Source organism: Capra hircus, unplaced genomic scaffold, assembly GCF_001704415.2.
Source record: "Capra hircus breed San Clemente unplaced genomic scaffold, ASM170441v1, whole genome shotgun sequence".
Taxonomy (NCBI): Eukaryota; Metazoa; Chordata; class Mammalia; order Artiodactyla; family Bovidae; genus Capra; species Capra hircus.
Window position 1 is genome coordinate 221,714 of NW_017189740.1, and position 11,487 is coordinate 233,200.

Consider the following 11,487-nt stretch of genomic DNA (forward strand, 5'->3'; position numbering starts at 1 on the left):
CGAGACAGCAAAAGAGACACAGATGTAAAGAACAGACTTTTGGACTCTGTGGGAGAAGGCGAGGGTGGGATGAGTTGAGAGAATAGCATGTATATTACCATACGTGAAATAGATCGCCAGTCCAGATTCGATGCATGAGACAGGGTGCTCAGGGCCAGTGCACTGGGATGACCCTGAGGGATGAGATGGGGAGGGAGGTAAGAGAGGGTGTTCAGGATGGGGGACACATGTACACCCATGGCTGATTCATGTCAATGTATGGCAAAAAAACATTACAATATTGTAAAGTAATTAGCCTTCAATTAAAATAAATTAATTAATTAAAATAAAGAAATCAGAGTAAATAATACTCATCATAACTCATCAGAAAATGGTGTTTAAAAGTTTTGCTTTCTAATTTTAAAAATTGTAGTTGTATGTAAATACAGTAAATTTTATGTGTTGATCTTATATCTTTCAACCTTGGGATTTTCTTTGACTCCCTCCTAGGTTGCCAGATGTGAAAAAGCCCACAGAGTGCCAAGCCAGCAAATGATCCTACACCCTTCTGAAGCTGTACCCTCACTACAAGAGGTTCTTCCAGGTGCCATGGTGCCAAGTGCTTCACCCTTTGAAAAGATCATGGGCTGGCCCGCCAGGTACCTGCCCACTCAGCCTAAGTCCTTGGACTCCAGAAAGTAAAGGTTAGAGTCACAATAGGGTTTTTTGCACCAGAGAGGAATCCAAAGACAGCTGTACCAGTACCTACTGTGTACTAAACTCTGACTGGTGCCCAAGAAGGCTGCTAGGGATGACAGGAGGCAGGGTCAGGCCTGCACATTGACTTATGGCAATTTCTGTCTATAATCTCATTAAGCAAGAATGTTCTCCTTTCTTCTGATGCAAGAACAATCTCAGCCCAAGTCTCTGCTACCCTCCACGTGGCTGAACTTGCCTGAGCATCTGCACAGGTGCCATTAGGCACACTGAAAATCAGGGATTTCTTGCGAGGCATGTATCAGACAAGAGATAGAAGAAGGATGATTACTTACTCTTTTAAAATTGAAGCTGGCATGTCCATTAAGGAAGCATTTTTCACCTAGTAGGAATATTCTAGAGTTTTAGGAATTCAGCCTTAGTAGATGTTTGTTTCATGGTCTTTCCTCATCTACAAGGGAGATGCTATGGACTCAATAGTGTCCCCCTAAAATTCATATGTTGAAGCTTAACCCCCTATGTGATGTATTTGGGGATGGAGCCTTTGTGACGTAATGAGGTTTAGATGAGGTTTTGAGGGTAGGGCCCTCAATATGAGATCAGTGCCCCTATACAAAATGATACCACAGAACTTGCTTCTTCTCTCTCTCTCTCCCTCCTGCCATGTGAGGGCATAGTGAGAAGAGGGCCACATACAAGCCAGGTAGAGAGTTCACACCAGGTGCCAACCATCAAGCCATCTTGATTTCTAGCTTCCCAGGCTCCAGAACTGTGAGAAATAAACATCTGTTGTTTCAGCTACACACAGTCTATGATATTCTGTTATGGGGGTCTGACCCCACCCTGGTTAATAGCATGTGATCCTGGGAAGATGCCCAAACCCTGGGGCCCCAGTTCTTCATCTGTGCAGCAAACAGGTATGAGGAGCCCTGTCTGTAGGACTGCAAGGATATAAATAAAGCACCTCACACAGAACCTGGTTTGATCTTTATGATTAGCAGTTATTTGTACTAGTATTTGGATCTCAATTTCACAACTCTGGGCTCTGGGAAATTTTGTTGTTGCTGTTACCTAAGATATCTTAGACAGCATGCAACACAATATGACAGAGAATGCTAATTTAGCCAGAAACTTTGTTTTATTAATAAAACTCAGCAGGATCTCCTTCCTTGAGGATCTACCACTTAATTCAGGCATGGAGGAGTCTTCCCCAGCTGGATGCAACTCAAAGCTTCTACAATTTGTCAAGAACCAACTCCTTCTCTCCCTCCCAGCTGCTCTCCCATCCAAACTATGATTTTCACTAATTCCACCTCTACCAAAAATCTATACACTACTTAAGAGTTGCCCCTAATACTCTCAAGATTACCTAATAATAATGCCATGGACTCTGGCTCTCCCAGACCAGGGAAAACAGTGCTTGTCCACGGACTTCTTGGCATCACTCTCAAGAGGTGTGACCACATATTGAAAAGAAATCCTAGCAGATGGAGAGTAGAAAACACCTACTTCGTCCCTGTGGCCAATAGCAATGCGACAAGAGTCAAGGCCCCTTCCTTCTTGTCCCAGGATGAGATCTCTCTAGGGTTTACCCAGGATCCAAAAGGACTGCAGTCCATGGAATTCTCCAGGCCAGAATACTGGAGTGGGTAGCCTTTCCCTTTTTCAGGGGATCTTCCCAACCCAGGGACCGAACCTAGGTCTCCCGCATTGCAGGTGGATTCTTTACCAGCTGAGCCACAAGGAAGCCCTCCAAAAGGACACCTCATAGTAATGATCCATTTCAGATTTCCCCCTCACCCCCAAGACACACAGTTGCAGGTCTGAGGGCTGCCACCACTGAGCTTCATCACAATCACCTCTCATCGTCATCTCTCACAGGAACTCAAGCTTCCCAAAGCCCCAAACTGCCCTGGCTCTGGCACTGACACTCCAGTGCTCCTTCTGGAGCCCCACCACCTTGCCCCATGTTGCCCTGTTCTGTGGGATTAGGGACATCTCTCCATCTTCCTTCTGTGACTGCAGTTCTTAGACCATCGCTCTAGGTGTGGGTGTGTCCTGCTTCTCCCAGTGTCCCCACTGCTAACACAGGGCCTTCCACAGAACACAGGCTCTGTGAAGGTCTTGGGAATAAATAAACCAGTGAGCAGAGGCTTATTCATTCAGATTTTCTGCTACTTTCTTAAATAAGCCAGACAAATCCAGGTTATACATATATATTTTAATTTTACAGAATGACAGAAGAAGAGGATAAGAATTCATTAATTAACAACCATTTACTTTTATTTCTCTATTTCTTGACCCCATTAATTGTACTGCTAATTATTTTCACATTTCCAAGTAAATTCCTGTTCCAATGCTATGTTATCTAATTTGGGATCACAACAAATGACTGAAGGCTTCCTAATTGATTTTACAAATAGCAAAACTCAGTCTTGAATTGGATAAGTACAAATACACATGAGATCAACATGAACTCAGATCAATTTTCTCATACCTTCTTAAATAACCCGGGAAAATCCAAACAAACAGAGATAGCTTAGATGTACAAAATGATAGTCAAAAAGTATAAGAAGCAAGACTTCACTACAATCAGTTTTTATTTTAGAATTCTTCCACCAACTGTGTAACTACTAAGTAAGTTCACATTTCCAAAATCATTCTAATTCCATATATCTTGTTCAAAACCATGAAATAAAATGGAAGAGTTCCTAATTTCTTTTTACAAAATAGCAAAACTCTTGTTCTTGAAATGTGTAAGTACAAACACTGTGTGATCAATGTCATTGACATAGTTAGACACTGAAACTCCTTAAGCCTTCTATTAAAAAGGAGTAATACCTGAAAAATTCCTAAAGAAAATAGAGGTGAGTCTCCATGTCATTGTAGAGAAAAGCAACACAAAGATGCCACATACCAGGTTCCCCCAATGGGCCTAGGCCCTCACTGCTGAGAAGGCTGACTGCTCCCTGTCAGTCACAGAGGGAAAGATCAGCCTCCCTTCCTGCCCCCAGGACAAGCTGTTGGATGTGGGCCTGGAAGGAGCTTGGCTGCTTCTCTGGCTCAGAGTTCCCCTTTCTCCTCCCTCACAGCCTCTGCAGAGGGGGTGGAAGGAGCTGGGATGTTTTCAACTGACTCTGTCCAGATATTCCAGGACTTTAAACTTGCTGGTCTCCGCATAGGCCCGGGGACCCCACAGGAACTCGTAGCGAGCAGGACTGCTGTCAGGCACCTGCCGGTACTCTAGGTAACCCTCCTGCACCCACACTTGGGTCAGCAGCTCCCTGGGCTCCCCATAGATGTAGTGCTCACTCCCGGGACACACTCCTATCCTGCTGAGTGCACCCCAGATCGCCTCCTCAGGGGCGCAGTTGACCTCCACAGCAATCAGGCACAGGACCATCACCAGGAGGCCAGCCTTGGGCAACCTCTGCTCATCCCTCAGCGTCTCATTCAGGGTGAGGCCCAGGGTGGGGACCAGGATATAGGTGTAATCATTGGGGTCCACCTCCTTCACCTCCAAACCAAAGACCAGCTGCAGGTACTCTGAGGCTTGACCGAGGACCACCACGAAGTGGTCCTGGTAATCTATGAGGATACTACTCAGCACTTCTGCCTTTGTGATTGGCTCCCTGGCAAGATACCTACTGACCAGGAATTGTACCAGCTCATTCTTCTTCACCCGTAGTGCATCTTGGAGTGAGGACCTGGCATGTTCATGGTCATGCGAGGTGCTTGGCACTTCATCTTGCCTGCTGAGGCCATGGTCTTCAGATTGGCTCCCTGGAGTGGCAGCCATGGCAGTGGGAGAGGGGCAGACACCTGCAGGGGTCTGGGGGAGACTGGGTGTTGCAGCAGCAGCCACCTCCTCCAGGGTGCCCCAGACCGGGAGAGAGGAGGAGGAAGCTGCATCTCCTTCCTCCCCCTGCTCCACCTCCTCCACCTGCTCTTCTTCCTCCATCTGCTCCTCTTCTTCTATTTGCTCCTCCTCCTCCTCCTCCTCCTCACTCCAAATGAACTGTGCCTCCATCAGATCATCGTCCTCTCCTGGATCCTGAAAGACTCTCTCAGGCAGGCGGAGCTCATGCATCCCAGGCATGATGACTGGGGTGGAACTGCAGACAGAAGTGAGGAAGAGGGACAGATAGGGACCACAGGCCTGTGGGAGAGGGGGGTTGTGAGCGGCCTCAGCTGAGAAACCCACCCTGGGCCGTCTGACTCAGGCCACTTATAGGTCTCCTCTTGAGAGGTGCTCTCGGGCTTCATAGACGAGCTCCTGCTGAGCAGCCTGACCCCTGGCTACCTGAAGGAGGATGTGAAGTGGCTCCCTAGGGTGCAGGCAGCACAGCTTGAGGTTCCGGGGCTGACACGGAGGGAGAATTAAGGCCTTGTGGAGTCCCCTCTGTTCTGGGATAGGGAGTCCCTGGTGCACACTCAGAGGAAAACAACTCACCTTGACTCCTGGCACTGCCTGGATCTCCTCTGCTTTCTGACCTCAGGACACCAGCCTCAGACCTCTGCCTTTGCCTCCTGGTTCCTGGAGCCCCTGTGAGAGAAATGGAAGGGGCACCTTGGGGGTAGACTGTGGCACACACTTAGGCGTTCTGTGATGGTAGGAGGAGTGGAATCTCTGACGTCCCCCCATTGTGCAGTGGGAGGTCCCCTCGGGGATCCCTTGTAGTGCTCACCTTTCCCCTGGCCGGCCTGGACCCTCCCCTTTGGGACCTGCAGAGAAACTCAGAACAAGACCCGAGTCTGGACAAAAAGCACTGAAGGGCCCCACATGCGGCTGTACCTGCCCAGGGCCTCCCGCGGGTCCTAGGCTGGGGAGATGCTTGGGCCTCAGCTTCTCACGTCCTGCCAGGCCTTCCAGCACTGACCACAGGGGCAGGGGTCTGCTCAGTCCTCCCTCGAGGTCTGGGGAGTCCACCCTCAGCGGACCTGAAGCCTCAGCCCTCTGCCCAAACACCTCACCTCCCGAGGCCCTAAGCCAGAGGTCAAGGAAATACTCACCCTGGCTCACCCCGTTCCAGGGCCTCCATGAGCCCTTACAAGGGCCAGGATCCCTGCCTCCCTACTGCGGTATAACCACCTCAGTCATTCCTCACATGGAACCTAGACTCCAGGCGGGACTGGGGATTGTCCCGTCTGCCATTTTGAGACCCCACAGCTTTCAGAAGGTCCCCAGTCTCTCTGAGACCCGATGTCAGGATATGCTGCACATGGTCTTTCCACCCGGGGACTACCAGGGTCCCCTCTGGGGTCCAGCTCCCCTCACTCCTCCCTCAGGGTCCTCACCTTGACTCCCACTAGGACCTGGGCTCTGTCTTCTCCACACCTTAGGCCCAGCTTCTCAAACCGGGGCCCCAGTCTCTCTGAGACCCGGATGTCAGGAAGCCCGCCCCTTGTACCAGGTCCCCAGTCTGAGACCCGGATGTCAGGAAGTCCGCCCCTTGTACCAGGCCCCCAGGCTGAGACCCGGATGTCAGGAAGTCCGCCCCTTGTACCAGGCCCCCAGTCTGAGACCCGGATGTCAGGAAGTCCGCCCCTTGTACCAGGCCCCCAGTCTGAGACCCGGATGTCAGGAAGTCCGCCCCTTGTACCAGGCCCCCAGTCTGAGACCCGGATGTCAGGAAGTCCGCCCCTTGTACCAGGCCCCCAGTCTGAGACCCGGATGTCAGGAAGTCCGCCCCTTGTACCAGGCCCCCAGTCTGAGACCCGGATGTCAGGAAGTCCGCCCCTTGTACCAGGCCCCCAGTCTGAGACCCGGATGTCAGGAAGTCCGCCCCTTGTACCAGGCCCCCAGTCTGAGACCCGGATGTCAGGAAGTCCGCCCCTTGTACCAGGCCCCCAGTCTGAGACCCGGATGTCAGGAAGTCAGCGCATGCCTGTTGCGCTCATCCTACTCCATGGTCTCCCTGGACTGACAACAGAGATGAGCTTCTCTGGGGTCCAGGGTCCTTTAGTCCCTCCTCAGAGTCCTTAACTTGACACCCCGCAGACCTGGGAATCGGCCCACCTGAGGCCTCGCCCCATATGCGAGGTGCCCAATATGAGACCTGGATGTCAGGAAGTCAGGCCATGCCTGTTTTGCTCATCGTACCCCAGGGTCATGCAGGACCAACAGCCAGGATGGGCTTCTCTTGGTCTCCTCTGATGGGGTCCAGCATCGCTGCAGTCCTCCCTCAAGGTCCTCACCTAAACTGCTTCAGAACCTAAGAATCTCCCCTCCAATCTCTGAGGCCCCGCCCCTTCTATCAAGTCTCCAATGTCTCTGAGACTCTGAGCTCATGCCCCTAACAGAGTTGCCCCGGGCTGACCGCAGGTGCCGGGACCTGTGGGGTTCCCTGTGTCCTCCCTCAAGGTCCTCATCTTGAGCCCTGGCAGGTCTCAGGATGCCCCTTGTGTTGACTGGAGGCGGAACCCTCACGCCAAGGCCGTCACTGCCCTGAGACCCCCAGGGGGAATCTGTGGACATGACATCAGGGCTCCAAGCCCAGGGCTTCCCCGAGCTGAGATGATGCCCTGGGCATTCCTCAGCCCTCCTTCTGCTCTTCACTTTGACTCTCAGCAGGTCTGGGTACCACCCTCTCACCCCGACCTTGCTCCCCATAGAACCAGGCTCTCCCCAGCCAGGACCCCTGAGAGGCAAGCGGGAGTAGGGGGCTCATTCCTACAACCCTGCCAGGGTCTCCCAGGGCTGAGAGCATTGACAACCTGGATGTCCTGGGGTCCCAGAGCCCCCCTCAGGGTTCTACCTTGACTCCTAGCGCAGCTGGGCTCCTTCACTCTGCTGACCTGAACCCAGATACCTGACTCAGGCCCTCACTCCTCCCTTCCCATCGGGATCAGTGATGTCCCATCTGGACGCCATGACCCCTGGTCCCCCAGGGCTGTCGGGAGGGCTGCACATGCATCCTCTGGGGACCCTCAGTCTCCTCTGGTTCTCACCTTGAGTCTCTGCAGGATGTGGGCCCCCTCCCACTGCCCACCTGAGACTGCACCCCACAGACCAAGCCTCTGACTCTGCACGTTCACTGAGAAACTGAGGGGGAGGTGGGGGGCCCAGCTTGACAGCTCGGACTGGGGCCCCCAGGAGTCCCAGCAGGGGTGGAGTTGTATTCTATGGGACCCTCTGTTCCAGGGTGACTGGACCCCCTCATCCTCACTCAGCAGGGGGCCTCATTAACCCTTGAGAGAAGGTTGCAGTCCCAGCACAGATGCTGGATGGGGAGCTATTGTGCCCATGACCTTGGGGGAGCACAGGTAACCGGATACCTTCCCATGGGGGCCCCTCAGCAGCAGCCAGATTTTAGAATCCTTTGTTCTGCCAGACTTCTTTTCTACACTGAAGAGGTTGAATGGTGGAATTTGGTGAAGTCCAAAACAGTCCAACCTGTTTTCAGGTTGTCTGCATTGTCCAGAAAACTCAGGAGTGGCCACAGTACTGGAAAAGGTCAGTTTTCATCCAAATCCCAAAGAAGGACGATGCCAAATAATTCAAACTACTGCACAATTGCATTCATTTCACATGCTAGCAAAATTCTTCAAGCTAGGTTTCAATAGTATATGAACCCAAAACTTCCAGATATACAAGCTGGATTTAGCAAAGACAGAGACCGAACAACAACATAGTCAAGTGCTGATAATTTCATGACAGAATACCTACCCTTACTATTTGTGGTTAACTTTTTATTCTATTTTTCATCTATTCCTTCAGTCAGTTCAGTTCAGTCGCTCAGTCATGAACGACTCTTTGCGACCCCACGGACTGAAGCACACCAGGCTTCCCTGTCCTTCACTATCTCCTGAGTTTGTGCAGCATGTCCACTGAGTTGATGATGCCATCCAATCATCTTATCCTCTGTTGCCTCCTTCTCCTCATGCCCTCAATCTTTCCCAACATCAGAGTCTTTTCCAAGGAGTCACTTCTTCGCATCTGGTGACCAACGTATTGGAGCTTCAGCTTCAGCATCAGTCCTTCCGATAAATATTCAGGGTTGATTTCCTTTAGGATTGACTGGTTGGATCTCCTTGCAGTCCAAGAGACTCTCAAGAGTCTTCTCCAGCACTATAGGTCAAAAGCATCAATTCTTCAGCCCTCAGCCTTTTTTATGGTCCAACTGTCACATTCGTACATGACTACTGAAAAACCATAGCTTTGACTATACAAATCTTTGTTGGCAAACTGATGTCTCTGCTTTTTAATATGCTGTTTAGTTTTGTCATAGTTTTTCTTCCAAGGAGCAAGCATCTTTTAAAAAAACTTTATGGCTGCATTCACCATCCAGATTTATTTTGGAGCCCAAGAAAATAAAGTCTGTCACTGTTTCCATTGTTTCCCGATCTATTTGCCATGACATAATGGGACATTATGACATGATGGGACCAGATGCCATGATCTTTGTCTTTTGAATGTTGAGTTTTAAGCCACCTTTTCCACTTTCCTCTTTCACCTTCATCAGGAGGTTCTTTAGTTCCTCTTTGCTTTCTACCATAAGGATGGTGTTATTTGCATATCTGAGGTTATTGATATTTCTCCTGGTAATCTTGATTCCAGCTTGTGCTTCATCCAGCCCAGCATTTTACATGATGTACTCTGCATATGGCACAGATGGTAAAGAATCTGCCCGCAATGTGAGAGACCCAGGTTTGATCCTTGGGTGGGGAAGATCCCCTGGAGAAAGGAATGGCAACCCACTCCAGTATTTTTGCCTGGATAATCCCATGGACAGAGGAGCCTGCAGGGCTACAGTCCATGGGATAGCAAAGAATTGGACACGACTGAGTGACCAACACTTTCACTTTCACTCTGCATGTAAATTAAATAAATGGGGTGACAATACACAGCCTTGACACACTCCTTTCCCAATTTTGAACCAGTCTATTGTTCCATGTTCGGTTCTAACTGTTGCTTCTGACATGCATACAGGTTTTTTTAGGAGACAAGTAAAGTGGTATGGGATTCCCATCTCTTTAAGAATTTTCCAGTTTGTTGTAATCCATACAGTCAAAAGTTTTAGCATAGTCAATAAAAAAGAAACATGTTTTTCTGGAAATTTATTATGATCCAACAGATGTTGGCAATTTAATATCTGGTTCTTTTGCCTTTTCTCAACCTAGCTTGTACATCTGGAAATTCTTAGTTCACGTATTGTGAAGCTTAGCTTGAAGGATTTTGAGCATTAACTTGCTATCATGTAAAATGAGTGCAATTATCTGGTAGTTTGAACATTCTTTGGCATTGCTTTTCTTTGGGATTAGAATGAAAACTGACTTTTTCCAGTCCTGTGGCCACTGCTGAGTTTTCCAAATTTGCTGGCATATTGAATGCAGCACTTTCACAGCATCATCTTTTGGGACTTGAAACAGATCAGCTGAAATCTCATCACTTCCACTAGTTTTGTTTGTAGTGATGCTTCCTAAGGCCCACTTGACTTCACACTCCAGGATTTCTGGCTCTAGGTGAGTGACCACACCATCATGATTATCCAGGTCATTAAGCCCTTTTTAAATGATTCTTCTGTGTATTCTTGCTATCTCATCTTAATCTCTTCTGCTTCTGTTAGGTCCATACCATTTCTGTCCTTTATTGTGCCCATCTTTGCATGGAATGTTCCTTTGATATCTATAATTTTCTTGGAGAGATCTCTAGTCTTTCCCATTGTATTGTTTTCTTCTTTCTTTGCATTGTTCACTTAAGAAGGCTTTCTTATCTCTCCTTGCTATTCTTTGGAACTCTGCATTCATTTGGGTGTATCTTTCCCTTTCTCCTTTGTCTTTCACTTCTCTTCTTTTCTCAGTTATTTGTAAGGCCTCCTCAGACAACAATTTTGCCTTCTTTCATTTCTTTTTCTTTGGGATGGTTTCGATCACTGCCTCCTGTACAATGTTACAAATCTCAGTCCATAGTTTTTTAGGCACTCCTATGGTAGAAACTTAGATTATTGATTTTAGAACTTTTTTCTTTTCTAATTTGTACTTTCAATGCTATAAATTCCATGTTAGCACTGCTTTTGCTGCAGCCTACAAGTTTTGATAAGTTGTGCTTTTATTTTCATTTAGTTCAAGATATTCTTTTCATTTCTCTGAGATTTCTACTTTGACCTATATATTATTTACAGATCTGTGGTTTAATTTTCAAGTAGTTTGGAATTTGTCAACAATTTTTGTTATTGATTTCTAGCCTAATTCCATTGTAGACTGAGAAGGTGCATTTTATGGGCCTGAATGTGATCTATTTTGGTGCATGTTTCATGTGATCTTGAAAAGAATGTGTATCCTGCTGTTGTTGGACGAAGCAGTCTATCGATGTCAATTATATCCAGTTGATTGCTGATGTTTTTGGATTCAGTTATGTGAAGGGAGCTACCCTATGCCCAAGGTCAGGGGTGGCAGCTGAGAGGAACCACCACACGCCCGAGATCAGGGGAGGCGGCCGAGAGGAGCAACCCCACGTCCAAGGAGCAGTAGCTGCGTGGGCTCAGGAGGGCCAAGAGGAGCTACTCCATGTTCAAGGTCAGGAGGGGTGGCTGTGAGGAGATACCCTTAGTCCAAAGTAAGGAGGAGTGGCTGCGCTTTGCTGGAGCAGCCATGAAGAGATACCCCACATCCAAGGTATGACAAACCCAAGTAAGGTGGTAGGTGTTGCGAGACGGCAACAGAGGGCAGACACACTAAAACCATAATCACAGAAAACTAGCCAATCTGATCACATGGACCACAGCCTTGTGTAACTCACTGTAACTAAGCCATGCTGTGTGGGGCCACCCAGGATGGGCGGGTCCTGGT